Source organism: Panthera leo, chromosome A3 (genome assembly GCF_018350215.1).
Source record: "Panthera leo isolate Ple1 chromosome A3, P.leo_Ple1_pat1.1, whole genome shotgun sequence".
In the NCBI taxonomy this organism is placed as follows: Eukaryota; Metazoa; Chordata; class Mammalia; order Carnivora; family Felidae; genus Panthera; species Panthera leo.
The window spans coordinates 69,145,896-69,171,832 of record NC_056681.1 but is presented as its reverse complement, the minus strand read 5'-3'; the positions used below and the strand labels follow the sequence as shown (position 1 = coordinate 69,171,832).

At 36.9% G+C, this 25,937-nt stretch overlaps 1 protein-coding gene and 1 long non-coding RNA gene across 22 annotated transcripts in view; one reads left to right on the top strand and one right to left on the bottom strand.

Annotated features, from left to right (window-relative positions):
* The window catches only part of NRXN1 (neurexin 1), a 1,135,337-nt gene that overhangs the window by 767,955 nt on the left and 341,445 nt on the right, over positions 1 to 25,937 (top strand). The gene's annotated exons all lie outside the window — the stretch shown is intronic.
* On the bottom strand, positions 23,927 to 25,899 carry LOC122216046. Its single transcript, XR_006200671.1, has 3 exons — positions 25,843 to 25,899; positions 25,460 to 25,546; positions 23,927 to 24,025 (listed from the first exon to the last, which is right to left on the bottom strand). It is a non-coding gene; the product is annotated as an uncharacterized LOC122216046 (long non-coding RNA).

The following is a 25,937-nucleotide window of genomic DNA, read 5'->3' as shown; positions in this document are numbered from 1 at the left end:
TAATGACAATGAGCCCTGCATGGGGCTCTGTGCTGACAGTGCAGAGCCTGCTTGGAATTCTTTCTCTCCCCCTCACTCTGCCCCTACCCCACCTCAAAATAAATTAACATAAAAAAGTGTAAAAATCATTCTTCACCCACCAGCAGTACAAAAAGAGGGGGCGATTTAGCCCATGACCTTATTTGCTGCCCTTTGACTTGAGTAAAGAAACCAGCATTTGGGAATTTCCAGTTGAAGGTTGGTAAGCCGCAGAGTGGCTGCAGAGTTGGGGGTCCTTCCAGGATCCATGCTGTGTGTGAGTTATCTGCAGCCTGGTGTAAAGCATTTCAAGAGTACCATTAAGGTTTAATAAGCTGGCTATGGAGCAGTAATGCTATGCATTAGAACCTTCTGTAGCTGCTGTGAAAATGCTTACTCAAGGCTCTGCAGTCCCCGTAAATACCAACAGTCTTTTGGAGGCCCCTTTGTTTAGAGGAAACAAGGTGCTAGAATTTATTGCTCTTGCGACTTAAGTTCCTGGACACACCAACTACACTTGCTCTTTTCAAATAAAAGTCGGTGTGGATTTATTTAGAGACTTTGCCCTCATGGAAGAAATATCAGAACAATATGTTCGAGAGAGCAGGATACTCATCTCTTGAAAATTCGGCAGGCCTCAGGCATGGTTCAATTACTTCTAGCTGGTACTGGGGACATTCCTGTGTGACTCATAGGAGGATGGCCTTTCTGGGGGTGCCTGATTTGCAGAGATGAATGCCTCTCCAGAGGTAGGTTTATGAGTTACAAAGACGATGTTGAACATCTGGCCAACTTGGTTTCTATCCTCAGCAAAGTATGGCCTGTTTAATAAATTCCTCCAAATCTGGCCCATTCCCCCAATGCCTGGCATAGAATGGGTGCCCAAGCAAGCCGGTGGGGAGACTATTTAAGCTAAAATCCTCTCTTGTTTTAGAATAGTTCCTCATATTTCAGTTTGGTACTTGGCGGAAGAGGAATGCTTTAACCGATACATGTATCTGGGAAAGCAAAGCAGAACAAAAGAGGACTATTTGTCGAAACTGTTTAGTTCCTGGGAGTGGGAAAGCACACGAGCCAGTGTTTCCTAACATTAGATTTTTTTTTACCCCTTAATTCAGAGCCTTACAGTTTTTTTTTTTTTTTTCTTTCAATTTTGGTGGTTCAGCTCCAGGAGTAAAATGAAAAATCCCTTTCCCTCCTACAGTAAGTGTACACAGGCATGATTACACTGGAGGGTTTCTCTCTGCTATCTTTCTAGAAATAGAAATATTCTGGTGTCACGTGGCTATATTACATCCACATTCGACTGGTAATAGTACCTCAGCTGCAGGCAAATGGGCCCTGAGATAAAACGCAGCCCTGGAAAGTGTTCCTGTGCCAGCCTCATTTGAAGAAAGTGCTCATTATTCAGTCAGACTGTCAACCACGTAAGGCAGAGCGCCTTCTTAACCACTGCATTCGGTTCCCTGGCCCTGCTCTTTGTCCAGAGGAGATCAGATTTTGCTAGTGTTGTTTATTTCTTTAAAAACTAAATCCATTTCTCTTGCTGTGAACCGGCACTCCTAACTCCAAAGCAATCCAAAGCAACAGATTATCAGGCACCCACAAAACTCCCTCCTTCCTTCTCCTCTGCTTTATAGTGGGAGTGGGGAACTTGCCCTTTTGCCTCCTTCACTGAGCTCCCCTTGCTCTACTGGTTCCAAAACCCAGGAAACCAGCATTGTCTTGCTATCTTCCTGCAGTCATTGTTTTCTCCATTTTTAATCAGAAGGGATACTCAAATAGGAGAAGTTTAATGACTACAGTAAAGCACAGGTCTGATGTTATGCCTATCAGTTATGTCAAGGAACCACTCATATCTTTTAAAGAGGAAATTTGGAGAGAAGTGTCACACTTAGAACTCTTTGTTTCCTAGCTCTCATGTTATCTACAGAACAACTCATGCAAAGCAAACCCAGTTGAATAAAATTGCTGATATTTAGGCAGTTCGTGAAAGAGGTCTTCTTCAATTTTGGATAAAAGACTGGGAAAATGAAATAATTAAATGCCATATGAACTTTTTTGGGGGGAGGAAAGAAGTGCTACTTGTCATTAATTGTCTTGCATAAACAGGTTGCACTTGTAGATTTTTCCTTTCTTGGTTCTAAATGTAAACTTGGGGAGTTTGTGTTTTTTAATACATGTGTGCATTAAAGAAAATATCTGATGCCATTTATTCAGAACAAATCTGAAAATTGTTTTCTCACTATTGCATTTAATTATCTTCTTTTAGTGCCTTCTAAAACTATCCTCCAGTTTCATTTAAAATTAATTTCTGATTGTTTCTCAGCATATAAGTACTAACAATAACTGGCTTGCCTCAGGAAACATTACCGCTTGTGGTTTAGAATTCTTTTTTCTTGTAAAAAATTAATGAATTTGCCAAAGGTTAGCTGATTATGGAATGTACAGATATCATATTTCCTTCCTATGCCCTGGATTCAAGTGTCTTGATTCTATTTGAAATCAATAGCAGTGAGATGCTGTATGTTTTATAGATAAGTAATTTATATATATGGCTCTTTATAAATTACATAAATGTGTTTGTAATGCACATATTTGTAATATGTATCTCAATTTCATTTAAGACCTTGATTAATTAAGCCTGCCCTGAAAATTCATAGCTAATATTAAATTGCATTTAGAATTATAGTGAAATGACACTTATTTTATGTAGCAGGAAAGAAGCCAAATAATATGGAGTTTGGCAAATACATCAAAACAGTTCCTGGTTTCTAATAAGATGTCTCTTCTGTCAGTCTTGATTTATGTCACATACTAATATAAAAGGACAGTAGTGAATAAGTGAAGATTTCTGTGGAGAATAATATTGGAGGGGGGAAAACAAGACATTACTACCACAAATTACATATTTGTCCTAGGGGAGAACTCACCACTGTACAGTAAATGAGCTACCCAGCTTCAGACATCCTGGTTACATTGTGAGAAAGACATTTGACAGTTCTCTCTCTCTCTCTCTCTCCCTCCCTCCCTCCCTCCCTCCCTCCCTCCCTCCCTCCCTCTCTGTGTGTGTGTCTCTCTCTCCCTTTTTTCCAGTCATCTCTTTAATAAATAATAATGTGCAGAACTGCAACTTACTTGGTGATCAGTCCTTGGCTTTTTTAACCTCAACCTTGGGGCTCTGCTGAGTTGAACATTCATTATTTCTTCATACCTTCTTAGCAATGGACTCCATTTAAATGTACTCAGTCTCCTTCAGCTCAACATCTCCTAAAGCAAACTATCTGTTTAGTTCCAGGTCACCTTCTACATCCCCTAACTCAATGTATTGACAGTCACCACAAGGTCAGCAAAGTCAGAAATCCAGGAAGTGTCCTAAATTTCTCACTTTTCTTACTTCTCTCAAAACTACTTGATCACTGAATCTTGTCTGTGGTCTTTCCTTAAAAGTTCTCCATCTGACTCTCTATTCTAACCTTAACCATTTTGGTTTAGGAATCCATTTCTTCTCACTGGGTTTGGCACAATCACCTCCCTGAAAGGTATTCTTTCTCCAGTTTTACACCACTCTGAATCATCTTTATGTCTTGATTGTGGAGTTTCTTACCTTGTAAGTATTGATATTCGGGGCTAGGTACCTGTTTTTTTGTAGAGAGGGCTGACTTGTGCTTCATGCAATGTTTAGCAGCATCCTAGCCTCTATCCTCTTGATTACAGCAGTACTCCTCTCTCAGCTGTGACAACCAAAACTGTTTTCAGACATTGTCACATGTTCCCTGGGAGCAAAATTGCCCCCAACTTGGAAGCCACCACTTCAGACCCATTATTAAATGCAACTGGTGGCAAGTAAGTATTCAGTAAGTATTTGATGAAAAGTTGATTCATATGATGCACTGTAATTACATACTTGTTTAAACATCCAAGAGAAAGATTTCTTTGACTTTTTGTTTGGATTGGGCATTAAGTTTTTTGACAAACTTTTTTTCAAACATGTATCTAAGGTGTGTACCAACGATACATACTTTTATTTCAAGGCACCTCCCTCTTTGTTGTGTCTGCAGTTCAAGGTCCTTACCCTGACAGTAGAATGACTTATTGCCTATTCATTTTACAAGATCATTTACAAATTGATGTATCAGGAAGTGATAGTGTAGAAATATTTCTAGGTCATCAAAGGAAAACATTTAATACATATGAAATAATATTTTAATACCACTTCTTAAATGAATAAAGCAAGCTATAATTTAAGGGAAATAGATCTTCTTATCAGCAACTAGCACTTATTTTCATTTGTTTAAAATGTAGTTTAATCTTCCGTATGGTAGATCAAATGATAAAATTTGGAAAGAAAGATCAGACCACTTCATTATAATCCACTTGTGCCCCAATGAAGTCTATACCCTCCAGTCATACAGTGGAAAGCAAACTTATCCTGAGACATGCCAAATTTAGTCATCTTCCCTCCATTGCAGTGCCTGTCTTAGGGAAATAAGGCTTTTGTAATGTTCAGACAATGTGAGCTCTGAGCAGTGTCAAGAAGAAAACATTCCTTCAAATACTGGTTAACATCTAAAATAAAAATTATATAAACACCCATTTGGAAGACAACAATAACAAATCTCTATCCATTTGTAATTATCTTCCCCCATAATATTTTCCGTGCTTACCAATACTGAAGGTATATTAAAAACCATAGTGAAAGATTAAACACATAATTGTTATCATGTTGGGGGAAGAATGTAAAAAGAGAAGGCCTTATCTGATTAATTTTCAGTGCAGGAAAGAATAGGAACGATATTAAATTTGGGATGTAAGTACACAAAATATGTAGGTACTGAATTTGAATAACTTTAACACATAGTCACCTGGATTATTTTCATTTGGTTTTGTGTACTTGTTATTTAAAAAACAATTTTTTTTTGATGTTTCTTTTTGAGAGAGAGAGAGAGAGAGAGCACAAGCAGGGAGGGACAGCGAGAGAGGGAAACAGAGAGTCTGAAGCAGGTTCAGGCTCCGAGATGTCAGCACAGAGCCTGATGCAAGGCTGGAACTCACGAACTGCGAGATCATGACCTGAGCTGAAGTCGGGACGCTTAACTGACTGACACCCAGGCGCCCCTTTGTATACTTGTTCTTTAAAATGTACTGAGACTCTAGCTCGATAAAATTATATGGTAGAGTAGTTTATAAGCCTATACCTATTGATGGTCATGATTTTTAGAATATTGTAAATTGAAAAGTAACATCATTAAAACATAGGGAGTTCTATTCATTAATCCTTTGCACTTAAATGCCAAAATCAATGTAAGTTAATGTTGTACAATGATGGTGATGATGATGTTAAGAAGAAGTAGAAACAGAAACAGCAACACCAATGAGATTATTACAAAATGCCACGCTATTTCTTAGGGGCTAAAAATAATTTCCCAATTATCAAGAGAACACTGAATTTCAAACTCTAATTTTATCTTAATACTTCTGAGATAATGTGAATTCATATATATTTATAGGAACTCTTTGAAGTATCTTTTCAATTATTACAGCCATCGTTTTTCCTCAGGATTTTGTAACGTATTCACAGAGATAACAAGAAGATGTAGGAGATTTTTCTAGGTTTTATTTTTTGTTGTTGTTGTCATTCTTTGCTTGCTGAGTGGATGTTTGCCTGGTATTTTTGGTTTATCAGTTCATCTTCTACCCCTTTGACGAACGTTTGTGGCACACTTATATATTAGGGTGTTCTATAATGTCTGGCTGATCCTTTCCATTACTAGGTCACTGGTTAACTGTTTTACATATCTTTTCTACTTGAGATGTCCCTTTTCTTGGGTAGCTTTTGATTAAAATTTTCTGTTACTTTTCATAACAGTTGCAAGTTCAGGGTTTGTCATTCTATCATGCACTTCTGTCTCTTCAAGCTGTTGCAATTGCTGTTATTTATTGAAAGAAGATCTACATGGGTATTTTTGAAATTCTTTTTATATGGGTCTTTCTGTAAGTGAAGGACTTAAAAAATATATAATGCCATAGCAGGTAGATGCAAGTAAAATGAACACCAAATTTATAGAAACATTTCATAAAGTGAAATTTCATGAAATTATTTCTAAAGAGTTTTTTGCATATTGAAGCATTTAAATTACTACATGCATTTTTTTTGTTTTTGAGAGAGAGGGAGGGTGCAAGTGAGCTGGGGGCTGAGAGAGGCAGAGAGAGAGAGAGAGAGAGGGAGAGAAGCAGGGTTCACTGGCGCTCATGTTTTATCTGATGTAGAGCATGAGCTCACCTGATGTGGGGCTCGAGCTTACCCAAAATGGGACTTGAACTCATGAACTATGAGATCATGACCTGAACTGAAGTCAGATGCTTAATGACTGAGCCTCCCAGGTGCTTGCTCCCCTTTTTAAAATAGGAAAATTGTGTGGTGCCTGGGTGGCTCAGTGGGTTAAGCATCCAACTTCAGCTCAGGTCATGATCTCATGGTTCATGAGTTTAAGCCCCGCGTTGAACTCTTTGCTGGCAGCTTAGAGCCTGGAGCCTGCTTTGGATTCTCTGTCTCCCTCTCTCTCTGTCCCTGTCCTGCTCATGCTCTCTCTCTTTGTCTCTCAAAAATGAATGAACATTTTTTTAAAAAGGAAGTTAGAACAAGGTGGGAGGGGGGCACAGAGAAAGACTAGAGAGAAAGGGAGAGAAGCAGGGAGAGCTTAAGGCATTTGCTTAGAGTTATCCAAATCCAGCCTTGAGGACAATGAGCCTGGAGTTTCTGTTAAGACTGGGTAAGAAGGCAGGTGCTGTTAATAGGGGGCACTGTTGATGTCTGTTCAGGTATTTGGACAGAAGCTATAGGTATTACAAGGGAGAGTATACATTACATTATAAGCCTGGTTCCATATTCACATATGTAGCAGTTAGGTATAGCAGAAAGGGAAAAATTAGATGAATTAAGAAAAATGATCACAGATATATAGGATACCAGATATCCTTCCATTTAAGGAGTAAATGACAAATTATTAAGTAAATATTGTGTCAGTGCATTCTTCAAGCTTTGTAAAGGACATTCAATGTTAAGTTCAGTTTCTTTGTTCAAATTAAAATCTTAAAATTCTGCACCAGAAAAGGAAGTTATTGATTCAGTTTGGCAAGCACGTTTTGTCTTTTTAACAAGAAAGATGTTTAAGGTTTCAAACAGGTTAAAGCTTAAGGACTTTTGTTCATTCCTTAAGCATTTCCGTCAAAAATACTTTCCTTAAATGAATCTTGAGGGATAGTTGCTTTTATTTTGTTGAAGAAAAAGCATTTTCTTTTTAGCATATCCTAAAAACTGGGTATTTAAAAGAAGTTAGAGGCTATTTATAGAATAGACAAACAAAAAAACCCCAGCAATAACTAACATTTGTGTCATACTTTGCAGGCTACAGAGGGATTTCACATTCATTAACTCATTTGACAGTTCTTTGCTATTTTCATTCATTCCACCCACATTCTATGCTAGGCTGCCCGGGAGGCTATTGGGGCAATAGTGAAGAAGGCACATTGCTTGCTTCTTCCTTCACATAGTTTATAGTTCTCAAAAATAAAGGGAGATAAGTGGGTTTTATATAATTCCCACATTCCAGATATGTTATCCATGACTCAGTTTAAATGAGTATCTGTGGTAAAAGAGGTCTTTCTTGCTTAACTTAAGCTAAAGAAGATGTTGATTTGATCACTCTTTGTCTTCACAGTGAGATTAGGGTTGATAGTGTTGTTAATTGATAAATTCCTGACACTCAAAACAGGTGTCTCTCTGTTGGTCTCACCTACTCAAAATTAATGTTATTGTTCCAGTTAGTCATCAATGTGTGGAAGAAATGTTAACCTAGATTTTACTTGGAATTAATTCATATTTTCAAAGAATTCATCTCACTTCACATTATGAAAGGAGATAGTGATATGAAACTAGGAAGTAACCAATATGACCAAAATTACCCCATTTAGTCCAGACTTCAAATTATATCTTAGTATGGGTCTATGATAAATGACTTAAAATACTGTATATTGCCACCTGTGTGATCTGCCTAAAATTAAATATATAACTGTTTCTCTCCTTGGCTTAAAACCACATAGTGGATTCTCAGCACTTAAGTCCTAAACTTCAGAATACTTAGTGTGGTTCATATACCTCTTTATGACATAGGCCTTACCTGTCTGGCCAGTAACATTTTCTGCTTCCTGCTTCTCACTTAATGCTCCAAAAATGTGAGTATAAAGCACGGATGGAGAAGACCGTAAAAGTAAAAAAAATAATACTCAAAAACATTTTGATTAAATATTTCAATGCCTCATAACTCAGGTATGAAATAGAACTTTGCTTTAGGTAAATAGTTTTATGATAAAAGTAAAATCATTTTCTCAATAGTAAATGCATACTTTTCTTTAGGCCAAGCAGATTGTAAAATTCTGCTTAATTGATATATTTACTTTAAAGATGGTTGAGAAGGAATTGGGGTTTTCTTCTGCTAATACAAACTACTTTTGGGGGCACCTGGGTGGCTCAGTCGGGTAAGCGTCCAACTTTGGCTCAGGATGTGATCTCGCAGTTCATGAATTTGAGCCCAGATTGGGGTCTCTGCTGTCACCACTGAGCCCGTTTCGAAAACTCTGCCCCCCACCCACCTCTGCCCACCCTGCGCCTAAAAAATAAATAACGTTAAAACAAGAAAAAAGAAGCTACTTTTGCTTTATGACTTGAACATCGAAACTTGTAGACCATGGTGCAAATCCAAGTTCTAAAAGAGTGCACCACCTAATGATCTAGAGATGATTGGATCTCTTTCATTATTTTTAATTTAATTAAAAAAATTTTTTTAACAGCGGCTTTTTTCCCCCCTTTTTGTCTCTTTTGGGGTGCTTTATTTTATTATTTTTAGTGTTTCTATTATTTTTTAATTTTGTCTCAATCCCAGTACACTTAATATTCAATGCTGATTAGTTTCAGGTAAGCAATATAGTGATTCAACAGTTGTATACATTACTCTGTACTCATGAGGATAAGTGCATCTCTTTTTTTGATTCTTATGTATCTAAATTCCTGGATTAATGGGAAACAGTTTATCTTTAAACTCTTGGTTTGTGTAGAGGACCTCTTTATTTCCTTCCTTAGGGCAGGGACCAGGAGCACATTTTTATCATGAATAGTAACAGTATCTAATATTTATATGATATTGATCAATTCATTAGAGACTTTACTGTGTATTCTCTTATTTGATCCTTGACAGCCCATAAAAAAAAAAAAAAGTTAAGGAACTTTATTCTGATTATAAAAAGATAAGGTTTAAATCTAAACAGATTGCGGTTTTCACTCACCAAGGGTCTCTGTAGCATGTACATACCCCACATAAGAAACAGAAACAAGGTTTTGATGTTGTTGTTGTTTTCCCATTTTGGATTTTTAATATAAATTAATACAGATGAAATTTACCTTGGCCCTCTCTAACATGTCCCCCAAAATATGTGTTTTTAATCCAAATTTATGATGGTTCAAAAATGGGTTCTCAATCTCCACTACGTAAAAACAAAACCAAGCAAAAGGCGAAACAAACCACCAAACAGAAAATCCTCTCCCTTATTAGTATAGTCTTTCTTGAGGAGAGGCTCTGCAAGAGTATCCTCGGTCCTCTTTGGATTTAGAATAGTGAGTCCGAAGTCCACCAAACAACTAATTAATGGGCCTAAGAGAGTTTGACTTGTGGCATTGCCTGTGATTTAGTATTAATAAAGTAGCCACCACTTATTAACTACCTACCATACTTATTGTGGATGATCCTCACAGAGTTCCTCGGGAGGTATTTATCATTTCCATTTTATAGATGAGGAGACTGAGGTTCCAGCAGGTTAAGTACTGCTTGAGATGATATGGCTACTCCGTGCAGAGGGGCACACTTTCAACTCTAGCCTGTTGGACTCCCAAAGGCTAAGGTTCATCATGATTCGTGCCACATGCCCATGTGGTTAATATGCTCTTGATAATTGGCAGCCTCAGAAAAATCTCAGAGGATTGGCAACTTGAAATATTACTGATTTAAAGCAATCATATTAAGAATTATTTTATAAACTAATAATACAGGTTTGATGTGAATAATTGGCTTCTAACATACCTGCTTTGTAAGCTTAGCTTTTCCATAGAGTACTTACTTATTTATTATTTATTTATTTATTTTTTATAAATGGGAGGGAAACCTGAGTTAAATTTCCAAGATAAATGAACGTTTAAAGTTAAAAGTGGCCGAGTGCAACTACCATTTTAAATTATTTTAAAATTAATCTCTTGAGATAATGATGTTTTCAAGCTATGTTCACTTTAACTTTTCTGTTTTCTTTTGTAATTTATGGATCACTTAACATTTTATTATCTTTACTAATTCGAAAGTGATTCTTGCTGCGTTGTCAATAATAAAAGCTACAAAGCAAATATTTTGTCTTTCAAAGTAGTCTAAACAAGTACTATTTAAGGCATTGCGGCTGTCATTTACAAAGTGACAGAACACATTTTCAGTTTGATTTATCTAAAAAGCTTCATCAGAATTATTTATATGTCATTTATGTAGATTAATTAATGAATCATGATCATTTAATAACTTACCAACCAAAGATAATTCTTCATAGCCATCATGATCCTAGGGCAGACAGCAAAAAAGAGTTATCTTTGAGTGGAAAAGGAGGTCAAATGCACACAGTATTTTTGGTTCTTTTTAGTGCAGTTTACCTTTAAGCTCTTACATGGTGGAAGGGGACCTCTTCACTTCCTTCATTAAGGCAGGAACCAGGAGCATATTTTTATCATTAATGATAACAGTATCTAATATTTTGCATATTTGAATATTTCTTTGAATAGTTCTAGTTTTGAAAATTACTGTAATCAGAAAATGTTGGCATGTTAGACTGAGTGCTAATTATTAAGGTGCATATTATATCAATGTATTTTATAACTTTTAAACTATTGTTATTTAGATTGGATCCATTTTCTCATTAAATGTAAAATGTTAACAGCTGTAATAATATAAATTTGATGATGACCATTATCTTCGCATCCTTTTATAGATGACTGTGTCATTTGACAAGCAACTGATGGGTCATTTGGTGGCTAAGGTACAAGCAGTAATATCAACACCATTATTCCTATTTTCGATAGGCCAATGATTTGAAGAATAGTTCCCGGGGAACCAGAATATGTTAGCTGATAGCCGCTGACAAATGGTACCACAGATACCAGGCCGTTTTTTGAACACATATTCTTTTAAATCTTGAACTGTAAAATAAGGGCAGAGAAACTTGAACTTGGTAAAAAGGGTGAATGAATGGCTTGTGGCATAATTTGATAAGCATGACATGTTTAATTTTAGGAATTATTATTATTTGAAGAGTGTACTTCGTTTGTAACTAAAACACTGCTTGGAGATTCTTTTAATGATTAGTCAGACTGGTGAGCCATCAGTAAGTTATTTTGTATTTTAAATAATGTCTTATTAGAATTATTCCAGGAAGACTTGGGGATAGTGTTTATCTCAATCTGGTCCTTTTCCCCACAAGAGTTCCATGAGAGCATTGAAAGCCACCCTGTGCTGTACTGTCGAACACAAAGTGGGCTTTTGTTCGGGAAGGTGGTGTTTCCGTGTTTGAGTTTTGATGCTTCTTGTAGACTTTTTTCCAACACAGTAAAAGAAGTACCATCCTACTTCACTAGGCTACTGTCTACTAAAGGTAAATACAAAGCCCTATAGAGAGCTTTTATTAAAAAAAATGTAGTGGCCCCCGCTGAGCTTTAGGGCCCAATTTAAGTTGTCTCTCTCAGATTATAAGTGGTACATTAAGACATTTTTACAGGTGGCATTATCCATGGTCAATGCGTATGATTCCAGTACTATTTGAGGTTTTGAGCCATGTGACAGATTCCACAGAATAACCAGTGCCTGATGAATAAATTTATAATGTTTATAAGCAAAGAAAACCCCACAAAACGGATGCTAGTATTTTAACTGCCATCATCCAGAACATATCTAACAGTGTGTTAAATAAATGGTTCTAATAATGGTAGATTGTATAGAAGCATGTGAATTGAGTTGAAATTTGCATCAAAAGCATAAAGAAAAATAAAGATGGCATCATCCCCTGGAACATCCACCCAAAAATCTGTATTTTGGAGTTGTGTAAGCAGACACACACAACACTATGATCTTAAAGGCACTTGGTGTTTTAGTGAGTGTGCTATGAAAGCAGTCTAGCTCTGATCTGTCATGAGGATATCCTTCTAGAATAAAGTGTATTTGTTAACTTCTCTTTTGAGCTTAGTGCTCAAAACAAATATGGCCTAGACACTGCATTTTATAAGCTCCTGACTTAAAAATAAAAAAATCTCAGAGCCATTTTGTGCTCTTACTGGCTGAACAATATGCACCTCCTACATTCTTAAGAAAGCCAAAAATCAGCAAAATAGTCTTCCACTCCAGATTTTTTTTTTCCAATTGAGGAAAAGTCAGAATTCTTCATAGCAGGCATTGTTTTCATGTGACTCTTTGGTTTCATGTATCTTCTGAATACAAGTGTTAGGCTGATTTATGTACTTATTTATGTACTTTAAAGAAAAAAAAAAAACAGCTTTGTGTTTTTCATAAGGTGAAAGATTGTCTCCAGGGATATAAACATTTGGCTGCCAATACATACCACCTCCTCAAAATCCAAAGGGGTATCAAGGAAGCTTTTTCTTTTCTGTTCTTTTTTGAGTGTCTCCCATTTCTGTTGTTGAGTAAAATCCTGTTTGAGAGCACAGGCCATTTGACTTTAAATATCTCCATTTTGCCACTTAGTCTTCTGATTTAAACTGACCCGTAAAATTGCAGATTCTTGTGTTTTTGTTTTTGTTTTTGGCAAGGTACTACTGAGCTGTAATAGAATCATTAGCGTCATCATGAAGTACAGTGATTCGAGTGGTTCATTTTGCAGTATGCAGGGCACGTTAAACAAACATGGCCTTAGACACGACCAGTCATACAGAAAATTCATTTCTAATATTTAATACCTTCCTTTGATAACTAGCTACCCCGAATCTAAGAGGCTAGGTTTTTCATTTTCTTTTAAATTTGAAGGAGATTTATTTGGAGCAAACAAGAATTCCATAATTTGCCTAAACTTAAAGAGCAAATTTCGCCAACGTAAGGTAGCGATTAGATGCATAAATCAATCAGGAAGGGATTCAATGAATAAATAATTAATTGGCATAATACAGTGTTAACATATCAGGGGAAGAAAAAATATGGTGAGGAACCCAATCCTTTGCATAAAGGTCAAGGGAGAGACAATAATGTTCTGAATACTATTATAAGGGACCACCAGCCATGCATAGAAATATTTTCAGCCTGAAACTTTGGATATTGAAGAAGTTTTTTTTTAAATACTGCATTTTGGGGCACCTGGGTGGCTCAGTTGGTTGGGTGTCCAACTTCGGCTCAGGTCATGATCTTGTGGTCGCGAGTTCGAGCCCCGCGTCAGGCTCTGTGCTGACAGCTCAGAGCCTGGAGCCTGTTTCAGATTCTGTGTATCCCCCTCTCTGACCCTCCCCCGTTCATGCTCTGTTTCTCTCTGTCTCAGAAATAAATAAACATTAAAAAAAAATAATAAAAAATACTGCATTTGGACGTCACTGTGAATATTTGTCTTTAATATTTTTAGAAATACAACGCATGCACTAAATAAAGCAAGTTAGGCTAATATTTGACAAATCAAATCTTTGTTGAAGTTACAGTCTACAAATCTTTATTGATTTTCACAGAATTTTTATAAGCTATAGCTTCTTGCTGCAATAATCATCCTCTAGTTAATAACACAAGTGTTAGGCAAGTAGACTTGGTTTACTTTGTGGCTGTTCATTTATTTTCCATTCAAGCAATTTTCTTCAGCTGTCACTCTGACATCTAAATTTGGTAGTTCATCATGAAAGATAACATTGTTGTCCAGGGCTTCTCTTCCAATTATTTAGGACCTCTAAAGGAACAGAGCATACGGAGTGATGAGATTCTTAGTGTTTAAAGAAGCTGTTTTTATTTTGCTCAGTCTGTTCAGTAGAAACCATGGTCAACACCTTGTCTTTCAAAACACATGAAATCTTCTGAGTTATTTGGCATCAGTTCTGTAACACATTCCACCCTTCTATGCTGAGTTAAGCATACCAAGAGAAAATCTGTTGCCCTGAAGCCTCCTTTTAAATTTTGACTTAGTTCATTTTTGTAGAGTTAAGTTTTTCTTGAACCATCAGTCTGACATCTAAATTTGGTAATTCATCGTAAAAGATAACGTTGTTGTCCAGTAGCTTCACTTCCAGTTATTTAAGACCTCCAAAAGAACAGAACAGATGAGTTGGTATTCTTGGTGTTTAAAAAATCAGTGCTTATGTTGTTGAGTATCGTTTGTAGAAACCATGTTTCATTCCTTTTATTGTAGTCATATCACCTTTAGGTTCTATTGATTCCCCATTTTAAAATGGAAGAATTAACTGTTAAAGGGGATTTGATTTCTGTCATAGTTTCATATGCTCTTTTTTTTTTCTTCCTCGCTCTCTTCTAGCGTATTTTTATTTCCTTCATCTTTTCTTTTTGCTCCTGTTTCAGAGAATCTGTATTTTCTTGTGATTTCATGGAGACTTGAGTGTCCATAGTTTTTAACTAAACTGTGAAGGATTTTTTTTCCTGGTATTTATTCATTTGCCTTTTTTTTTTTTTTTTTTTTAATCACATTGATTCACTGCTTTGTTTTTAGCCTCTAAAACAGGGCTAAGTTTTGTTGAATGGTAGTATGGGGCGGGAGGGAGGAAACACAAGGAAGGAGGACTGAGGAACCAGTTGGCTTCCTTCTCACTTCCTCTCATTACCTATCTTTGTCAGCACACATGTGCCTGTAGCTGTCTCTACTCCCAGTGGCAGTGAACTGCTGATGTCACAGGGCTTCCCAGTAATGGTATTATTTACTTCTCTTCAGCTGACCAAAGTGAACAGTTAAGAGTTTTTGTTATCTACTTTTCCCTATCATGTTGTTGAACTTGTAACCTGTTCTATGCAAAAAGATGAGCCTGTGTGTTCCCTGACTCAGACATGCTTCCCCAGTTCAATGACTCCCATGTAATTTATCCTGACACCCAGCTCTTCCCATCTGAGCATGTTGGTTCCTGGGGTTGTGTGACTTACCTTTGATGGGCTCAGACTGCACTGCCCATTACCCACAGAGCTGCCTCTAACCTAGTGGCTTTGTCCTTTACCTGGTCTAATTTTCTGTGCAATTGGAAGCACTTCTTCATAGGTTGGTTACTTCCTAGTTTTATTGAGATTTTTTTTCTCATTCTTTTTATTTTTAAGAAACTGTTGGCTGGGAACCTGGATGGTTCAGTTGGTTGAACATCTGGCTCTTGATCTCAGTTCAAGTCACAAGGTCTGTGGGATCAAGCCCATGTCAGGCTCTGTGCTGACAGCATGGAGCTTGCTTTAGATTCTCTCTCTCCCTCTTTCTCTGCCCCTCTTCCCTTCTAAAAATAAATAAACTTAAAAAAAATAATAAAACCGCAATTGCTTATGAGGAAAAAATGGGAGGAAAGTATAATCATCCTACCATCTTTCACCAGAACATTCAAGTTTTTTTTTCTTTTTTTGCAATGCCAAATTGTCGTTTAAATTAGTCTAGTAAATTAATTTAAAATAAATGCAACACCTGTAAATAGGTTTCTCTACTGATCTATAAATATATGTTGAAATCTCCCTTTGTGACAGAAAAATATCACTTGAGTTGTGTTTGCAAGATAGTGACCTAAAAAAACTTGTTAAAATGTATCAGTTGCTCTCATTGGGTTTTAACTTGTCCTAATATATGTTAACATCTTGATGGTTTAGACAGAAAGCACCATTTAAAGTAAGACTGAAGAAAGAGAGTAGAATTTTATGGTAATACCCACGCCTAAAATATCCCCTGGTTATAGTGCATCCTTAAAAAATCGTTCTGTGGCTAACATTAACAACTCAGGCAACAACAGATGTTGGCGAGGATGTGAAGAAAGAGGATCTCTTTTGCATTGTTGGTGGGAATGCAAACTGGTGCCAGCACTCTGGAAAATAGTATAGAGGTTCCTCAAAAAATTAAAAATATAACTACCCTATGACCCAGCAATTGCACTACTAGGTATTTATCCAAGGGATACAGGTATGCTATCATGAAGGGGCACATGCACCCCAATGTTTATAGCAGCACTATCAACAATAGGCAAAGTATGGAAAGAGCCCAAATGTCCATCGATGGATGAATGGATAAAGAAGATGTGGTATATATATATATACAATGGAATATTACTCGGCAATAAAAAAGAATGGAATCTTGCCATTTGTAACTACATGGATGGAACTAGAGATATTATGCTAATCGAAATTAGTCAGTCAGAGACAGACAAATATCATATGACTTAACTCATATGAGGACTTTAAGACACAAAACAGATGAACCTAAGGGAAGCAAAAATAATATAAAAACAGGGAGGGGGACAAAACATAAGAGACTCTTTAAGTATGGAGAACACAGGGTTACTGGAGGGGTTGTGGGGGGGGGGATGGGCTAAATGGGTAAAGGGCACTAAGGCATCTACTCCTGAAATCATTGTTGCACTAAATGCTAACTAACTTGGATGTAAATTTAAATAAAATAAAATAAAATAAAATAAAATAAAATAAAATAAAATAAAATAAAATAAAATAAAAATTTAAAACACACACAAAAAAATCATTCTGAGTGGCCATTGGAATGGTGGGGATGAAAGAGAGGAATGAAACAATTATTAGTTTTTCTTTCACTGAATCTTGCTTAGAGTCCCATGTAGATGGGCAAATAAAATTTCTCAGCCCCAATTCTCCTTGTCTGGTGAGAGATAATAGAGACTATATATTGGTCTCTGCCCCTGGTTCCTAGCACAGAGGTCCTAAAACTCTTGTCATTTCATAAGTGTTAAGAGCACTAGGAGTATCTCTTTTTCTAATATTGGTCTTTGATTTCTATTACTGACATCAAAGTCCTGAAACTCTTATACTTTCCTAGGTGAGTAAGAGTGTTTTGTTGTTGTTGTGGTTGTTGTTGTTGTTGTTGTTGTTGTTGTTATTCTAACAAAGTGACTCTGGGTGGGCTCCTGAATGGCTCCTGGAGAAGGGCTAGTCACCAGAAAGACCAAGCCTTGGTTAGAAGCTTGGAACTTTCAGTTGCCTCCTCCCCCATTCTCCTAAGGAGGGAGAAGAGCTGAAAATGAAGTTCATGACTGATCGCACCTCTGTGATGAAGCCTCCATAAAAACTTGGGTTCTTGGGACTTCAGGGTTCAGAAAACTTCTAGGTTGGTGAATATATGGAGGTACTAGAGAGTAGCCCAGCCAGAGAAGATATGGAAGCTGTGGGCCCTTCCCACATACCTCACCCTTATATCTCTTCTATCTGGATGTTCATCCATATCATATCCTTTAATAAACTGCCAAATGAAGTAAATGTTCCCCTGAGTTCCATGAGCCCCTCTAGCAAATTAATAGAACCTGAGAGGGAGTAGGGAACCTTTGACTTCTAACCAGTTGGTCAGAAGTACAGATGACATTCTGGGCTTGCAACTAGCATCTGACATAGGGGGAGGCAGTCTTGCAGGACTGATACTCTGTTTGGATAGATAATGTCAGAATTTAATTAATTTATAGGACCCCCAGCTGGTGCTGCAGACAATTGCTTGGTGTGGAGAAAAACCTCCACATGACTGGTGACCAGAAATGAAGAGTTTTATGTGAGTAGTAAAGGAGACACCCCGAAGGCTAAAGACCCATAGGAGGGAAGAACTGGGTTTTCCCTTTACAGATGGAGGACTGAAGTTTTTCAGTTACATCTGGTGATAAAAATATCTTCCTTCCCCGTGGTATGGGGAGGGGACTTTTCACATGGGACTTTTCTGACCTCTTTCAGGGAAGAAGGGCAAAGAGTGGAGGACCTTCCTCAGTCACCTTTTTGCTTCTGCTATTTTCCCAGACTACTTCATTTTAAGATATTTACCAAGTTGCCAAATTTTGGGGTAGGGTGTGCTGAACCCCATCATTGTAAATGAGGGAAGTTCTTAATCATCATGCAGGTTGGATGGACTTTTTTTCTTTTTCTTTTTTCTTTTGTTTTGTTTTCTTTCTTTTCTTTTCTTTTCTTTTTTCTTTTTTTTTTTTTTTTAAGATTTTACCTCTTGTATGTCCAAATAACAAAATTTGAAATCTGCCTCTGTAAACTCCTTGTGGGGAGAAAAAGAAAGAATGACAGGAGAAATTTAAGGGACAAACTTTTAGGTTTCTTCTCTTAAATTGGACCTTTCCCACTCCTTAAGGCTTAGCATTAAACTCCACTTTGGCAGAACCTCTGATTCCCACATGCTAAGAGTTATTTTTCAAAACACTTACATTAATTCAAATTTGCAGTTTTAAGAAGTTCACTAATTCAAACCTCATTAGGAAACTCAAGAACTGGTTGACAGAACAGCAGGTTTTTGGCAGGTATACATAGAGCATATTTCTTTAAAGGGGGAAAAAAAAAAAAAATATATATATATATATATATATATACACACACACAGTCGATTTTCCCCAGTTATAAATGAAGATAAGTTTATATATTTATGACTATATAGGAAATACAGTGAAGTTAAAAAAAATTTAAAAAATTAGAATCACCCATAATTCCATTGTGCAGATATTATTATTATTATTTTGGTAGATATGTTTTTAGTGATTTAAAAATGACAATATGTAAATACATAGACACAATCATGTTTAAATACAAAGTTGGGAGAGAACACATACCATATTATATCTGCTTTTATATTCAATTTAAGTGGACGTTTTTATGGTTTAAAATATTTTATTTTAAAAAATTATTTAACATTTATTTATTATTGAGAGACAGATACAGAGTGTGAACAGGGTTGGGCAGAGAGAGAGGAAGACACAGAATCTGAAGCAGGCTCCAGGCTCTGAGCTGTCAGCACAGAGCCCCACACAGGGCTTGAACCCACAAACCGTGAGATCATGACCCGAGCTGAAGTCGGGCACTTAACCGACTGAGCCACCCAGGCACCCCAGGTTTAATAAGTATTTTAAAAGGGGATTTTAAAATTAAAACTCAAATTTAAAGGCTAGACATAATTTGCACTGAAATGCACCTTGGCAGCTTGGATCTTGGAGAGGGCCAAGATCATTGACCTCAGGAGAAGCTACCTTCGGCCCCATGAAGAGGGCTCAAGGATCTCAGCATTTCCCTCATTTACTAAAACACTCGGGGCTGAAAATGACCTAACTCCTTGGAACCAGCAACTGAATCAGATGAATGATGGGTAAGAAAGGGCATTTACACTAGAACTTTGAAACATCTGGATTGTAATAAAACTCAAGTCCTTCCTGAAACTTAAATCCAGAGGCACCTAAATTCTTAGGGCTAAGATGTCAACTATATTCTTTTCCTCCCTGGTATAATCACTATTATGTTTTGACTCCGAAGTCAGCCAAATAGAATTTGCTTCAAAGGAAAAAAATACGGTCATTTGTCATCCTTATTTTCAATTTAATCATGATCTCCTCCATTATTGGCAGCTGGATATAATTACCATATTTCATATCTCTCTCTTTTGAAAACAGAAGTAAATATATTCGAAGAAAACGGAGTGAAAACAATAATATATCACTTTATTGAGAGATAAAAGCAAAAAGGAAACTGAAATGATTTGCACATCCATATTGCTAGACACAGGGAGAGAGCAATACAAGCCGTATCTCATTCTCAGCCCAGCATTATGTTCATTAGATTGTGCTGACAAGAAAAATAGAGTGAAAGTTTCTTAGGAAAAGCAAGTGGTTCCCAGTACAAGATGAGAAAAGAAGGAGCATGAAGGGGGAGGGAATCTGGTAAGAATAAGTAGTATAAGTAGAAAATGGAAGTCAATGTAAAGAAATTGAGAAGGAGAAATGAAGGTGAGGAGAGCAGAGGAAGTATGGAGGATAGTGTGAATATTCAATAACTTTCTGGTCCAGAGGAGAAAATCAAGAGCTAGAGGGTAAGGTGATAGAAAATTTCATTCTTTTCTGTGTTTTATTTTATTTTATTTTTTGATGTTTATTTATTTTTGGGAAAGAGAGAGACAGAGAGCACCAGCAGGGCAGGGGTAGGGAGAGAGGGAGACGGAGAATCTGCACTGTCAGCCCAGAGCCTGGATGCAGGGCTCAAACTCACAAACCATGAGATCATGACCTGAGTTGACGTCAAGAGTCAGATGCTTCACCGACTGAGCCACCCAGGTGCCTCTCTTTTCTGCATTTTAGATAAACAATGTTTCTTTAGAGTGTCTGTGGTGAATAGCAAATTCAAATATGTTATTTAAAAAATGTTTTTTAATTGAAGTATAATTAGCACCAGTGTTATATTAGTTTCAGGTGTACAAAATAATGATTCAACAATTCTATACATTGCTCACTGTGCATCACAATAACTATACTCTTACTCTCCTTCACCTATTCTACCCATCCCCCATCCACCTCCCTTCTGGTAACCATCAGTTTGTTCTCTATAGTTAAGAGACTGTTTTTTTCTTTTGTCTCTTTTTTTCCTTGTTCATATCCATGCACCTCACTATTAAGTTAGCTAGAGCCATTCATGCTACCCAGCACATGTTTTCCTTTTTTGTAGAGAAAACTACAAATATTTTGCTGGATATCTAGAAGAAATAGTACAGCAAAAGGAAAATAAAGGAGTAGACAGTCTAACACACCTGTGATGACTCTAACAGAATAACAAGTTGCCTTGTCAGCTGAAGTACCAGGAGGACATGTGATCCACATCTGGTGGCCTCTTCATGCATTGCAATAAAATTGCCTACAGTATGATAAGCCTACAATAAATGTTAGTTTCTTTCCTGTTGGTACAGTATTAGTTATGATCTTAAAGCAAGATCCTTCCCCTGTCTCTCAGCCTGTTTCATATATAAAGCAAGGAGTTTAGCTTTTCCGAATCTAAAATGCCACAATTACCAAACTAAGTAATTTTTATCCGATAGTCAGAAACCATAAGACGTTACATAGCCTGCTTGGTGTTATTCCCCTGCTCCAGTGTCACCATTTAAAATCCAAGCACGGCATTATTTCTTTAACATAAATATGCAGCAGCATTTACAACATCCTGACACAAAGCAAACATTGATTATGCACCTATGCCACGTATTTTGCTAGCAGCTACGTGGCCTAGATAAAAAATCCGGTTGACATAGTTCCTATCTGCAAGGAGCTTTGGGGTTTAATTGAGAGGTGAAACAAAGATAATACGATTCAATTGGAAGACAAAGAGCGAACAGACAGTATTTCACTTGAAGTGCTAAGGTTGTGCTGCAGACATTGTCTGGGTGATATGTGCTATGGGGAGTCAGCAGGAAGGAATCACCTCTTGGGATCTTTGGAACTCAGGCTAATGAACCTTAAGTGAAGGGATTGACTCTCTGAGTCTGTGAGCATAATTATATTCCATAGCCATGGGCTATACCCTGAACTCCCCAGCTATTTTGTAAGATATTGTGTTAATGATGAAGGCAGATACAGAAGGACAAATCCTCGCCACTTCTTAATTCATTGTGTGCTTGTCAGGTTGCTGTTAGGTGGAGTACCAAGGCTAAGGAGGATAATAAGAAAGCTTATATTTGGGTCCATAAGGAATTTGTGAGGTTTATGCTTATGAAAATAAAAACCAATTTTATTTAGTTTTCAGTCAGAATTGCCTTGTCTTTTTTCTATTCAAACCCAACTTATCTTTCAAATGCCCACTCCACTGAGAGTTTTCCGTCACATTCGCCTCTGGATCTCTGTCTTTTTAGAATTGACATTATTTAATGTCCATTAAATGAAGTGATCATGCAAAACAGATTTTGAGAACCATAGAGTGCTCTTAAATGTAAATATTATTTATGTGACTATTAGATCTTAACAACTGTTAACTGTCAGTTCACCCTAGATAGGACTGTTCTTTATCCAGTATATAAGCTTTTCTTCTGTTCCTTATAATGTCTCAAATGCTTTGGGCATTAGATAAACATTTCTTGATTAGTTGTTACTATTCAGGTACTAAACTGTATCAAATATAAGTGGCAGTTCGGATAGGAAAACAATCTAACAGGTGCCCTTGCAAAACGCATAAGGACCTTCATCCTTCCAAGGAAGTTAAAGTGTTGATATTCTTATTGCTTTTTTTAAAATTTATTTAAAATTCTTTTAATGTTTATTTATTTTTGAGAGAGGAAGAGAGACAGAGAGAGAGAGACAGAGCATGAGTTGGGGAGGGGCAGAGAGAAAGGGAGACACAGAATCCAAAGCAATTTCCAGACTCTGAGCTGTTAGTACAGAGCCCAACGCTGGGTTCCATCTCATGAACTGTCAAACCGGGTTCCATCTCATGACCTGAGCAAAGTTGGATGCTTAACTGACTGAGCCACTCAGGTGCCCCTCTTACTGCTTTTTATTTTCAGTTTTGAAACAATCTAGGACAGGACATAAATGGTCCATTTGAAAATTAAGGCATTATTGTAATTCATGTTCCTTTTTTTATTTGAGGAAATATGTATACTATAAACATTGTTCTTCTGAGCTTCATATTTTCTTTTTCAAGGACATACTGTATTACTATAGTATTTATATTACTTTATTTAATACTTATAGTATTTCTGAGAAAAGTATGAATATATATATTTTTCTTCCAAATTCAGAAACAGAGACAAGTTGTTTAGCCATTGGCCAGAGACAGACACAAAGTCAGAGACAGGACTAACTTGTATTTATACTTAAGCTGCTCTTTCCTGTCTGTGTTATTCATTTGCTTTTCTGTCTAAACAAAGAAACAACTGATTGTTTTTTTTTTTTTTTTTCTTTTTTTCCAAACAACCTCATAGAGCACGTTAGAGTCTGAAAAACAGAATAGCAGCAGACCTGTACTAGGGATTGCTTTGGGAGTTCTTTTACGAGACATGATCATAAGGTGTACACAAAGCAAATAATTAATTCCCTAGGTGGCTGTGCTATCTGTATGTTGAGATTAAACTGAGTGTTCCATAACACTCAGAAGATAGGAAATAAGGAAGAATAAGTAATGTTTTCTCTATTCATTTATCCAAGTAATTCTGACATAGGTGAATAGAGTTATGTTCTACTTATGGTTTCTTAAATACCAAACATAGCCTTTTGTGTCTGCCAACTGGAAACCATACATCCTCTGTCACAGTGGACTCACTAATGACATAAAAAGGTCTATTAGGTAAAGCAGTAATGAGGAAAGATAAAAAGATGAGAAGGTAGACAGAATGAGAGGTGACCCCAGTCGTTATTATTGGCAACTAACCTCCTTCTCACTCTATCTCGCTACCACTCCCAACCAAACATCACCTTGGTCATTTGAGAAAAAAAATGTTTTGTTTTTCTTTTTAATTTTTTTTAATGTTTATTTATTTTTGAAGGAGAGAGAGACAGAGCATGAGCCAGGGAGGGGCAGAGAGAGGGAAAGGGAGACACAGAATCTGAGGCAGTCTCCAGCTACCAAGTTGTCATCACAGAGTCGAATGTGGGGCTCAAACTCATGAGCCATGAGATCATGACCTGACTTGAAGTTGGAGGCTTAACCGACTGAGCCACCCAGGTGCCCCCCCAAAAAATGTGGGTTTTTTTGAGGAATTTTAGTCTCAAAGCCCTAATCTTGCTTCTCCCGCCTTCCCCGTCCCCCCCCCCCCACCCCGCGCCTACTTAATAATGTGGTAACTATAGGGGTTTATTTCTACTCACTTTTAATTGTATTGAATTAGCACCATCCATTCCAGGAGGGTTCTTAGAAAACGCTTGGAATCAGTGAGTTGAAAATTGGTCCTCAAAACTCTTATCTTTATGTGACCATTTTCCTAGCTTTGACTTGCCCCTCTTGTGCATCTGAAGAAAGTAAGAATAGGCAATGTAAGCCAAAGAAATAATTTCTAAAATGGAATGTTAGCTTCCATGACCCTTAAGGAATATGTCTGTCTGTCTGTTTGTTTGTTGCCTTTAAGTGTGAATGACTGGTGAGGAGGTGTGATGAAAAGATGACCTTTTCTGACCCTGTGTCCTACTATCACCTTTGTTTTTGTCAGGTGAGAACTTGAAACTTTTATGGGAGAAGAATACTGCTCCACATTTTTAAAGGAAATTTCACTAGCAATATTTGAATGCACTGTGTGAAACCACCTTTGAATATATTGTAGCTGTTTTAACTATGGCAGTGGTCCTTCCCTTTGCAATAATTGGTACCTGTAGGGTAGTACAAGTAAGGAAACAGAAACAGGGAGTCTTGTGCATTTTTTCTAGGAACTAATAGCTCATGTTATAATGCAATAGACCTATCCATGGGCTTTATGGTGTGATTTAATGATATTAATGCTTTTGAATGAAGAGGCTGGCAGCATAGTCACTGGGTTTCATCTTCATGGTAAGCCTTTAGACTAGTTTCTTCCAATGTTGTTCCTATTATATAGAAAGTGGTTTAATTCTTACATAGAAAGTATCTGCTGTTGGGAATGCAACCTGGTGCAGCTACTCTGGAAAACAGTATGGAAGTTCCTCACAAAACTAAAAACAGAACTACCCTATGACCCAGCAATTTCACTACTAGGCATTTATCCATGGGATACAGGTGTGCTGTTTCGAAGGGACACATGCACCCCCATGTTTATAGCAGCACTATCAACAATAGCCAAAGTATGGAAAGAGCTCAAATGTCCATCGGTGGATGAATGGATAAAGAAGATGTGGTATATATATACAATGGAGTATTACTCGGCAATCAAAAAGAATGAAATCTTGCCATTTGCAACTACTTGGATGGAACTAGAGGGTATTATGCTAAAGTGAAATTAGTCAGAGAAAGACAAAAATCATGTGACTTCACTCGTATGAGGACTTTTAAGAGACAAAACTGATGAACATAAGGGAAGGGAAGCAAAAATAATATAAAAACAGGGAGGGGGACAAAACAGAAGAGACTCATAAATATGGAGAACAAACTGCGGGTTACTGGAGGGGTTGTGGGAGGGGGGATGGGCTAAATGGTTCAGGGGCACTAAGGAATCTACTCCTGAAATCATTGTTGCACTATATGCTAACTAACTTGGATGCAAATTTTAAAAAATAAAAAATAAAAAAAAATACTAAACAAACAAAAGAAGTGTAATGACACATTATCTACTATCATTAAAAAAAAAAAAAGAAAGTATCTGCTGTTTTTGGATTCTCTGGACTTGGTAGGTTGAGTTAGCGGGGAAGTTGCTTGTTTCTGGGAATTCAAAATCAGATCAGAGAACGCTTTGTTTTTTCAGTAGTTGTTTTCCTTACCCAGGTCTTTTCTGCTGAACAGCAAATGTATCTCCAGTACGTGACGATCTCGAATCAATGAATTTGCTTTTCCCTGGGATAAATCCCCTAGGAATGAAGGAGCAGTTGTTAGACTTCTTTATATGATATATTAAGCCCATCCATAGTGAATGTTTTGACGAAAAAAAAAAAAAAAACTGTGTTGAAATTTCCACTGTTTTGTAGATATGGATTAATATGGATTGTAGAATCAGGTAATTTTGGGGACAGCATCTGTCTGGAAATTTTGTTTTCTGTGAACATATTTATAAATATAATAACTGCATTGGTTAGTATAGCTCATTAGTTGCCATAATTCTCCTTTTTCTTCTCCTATTTCTGAAGATCTGGCATCACAGACTTACTTTCACAAATAGTTGGACAAGTTTTTCCTGTTGATGGTATTATTCTGAAGAAAATGGATGTATAGTCTTGATATGAAAATTTGGTCTTATTCCCA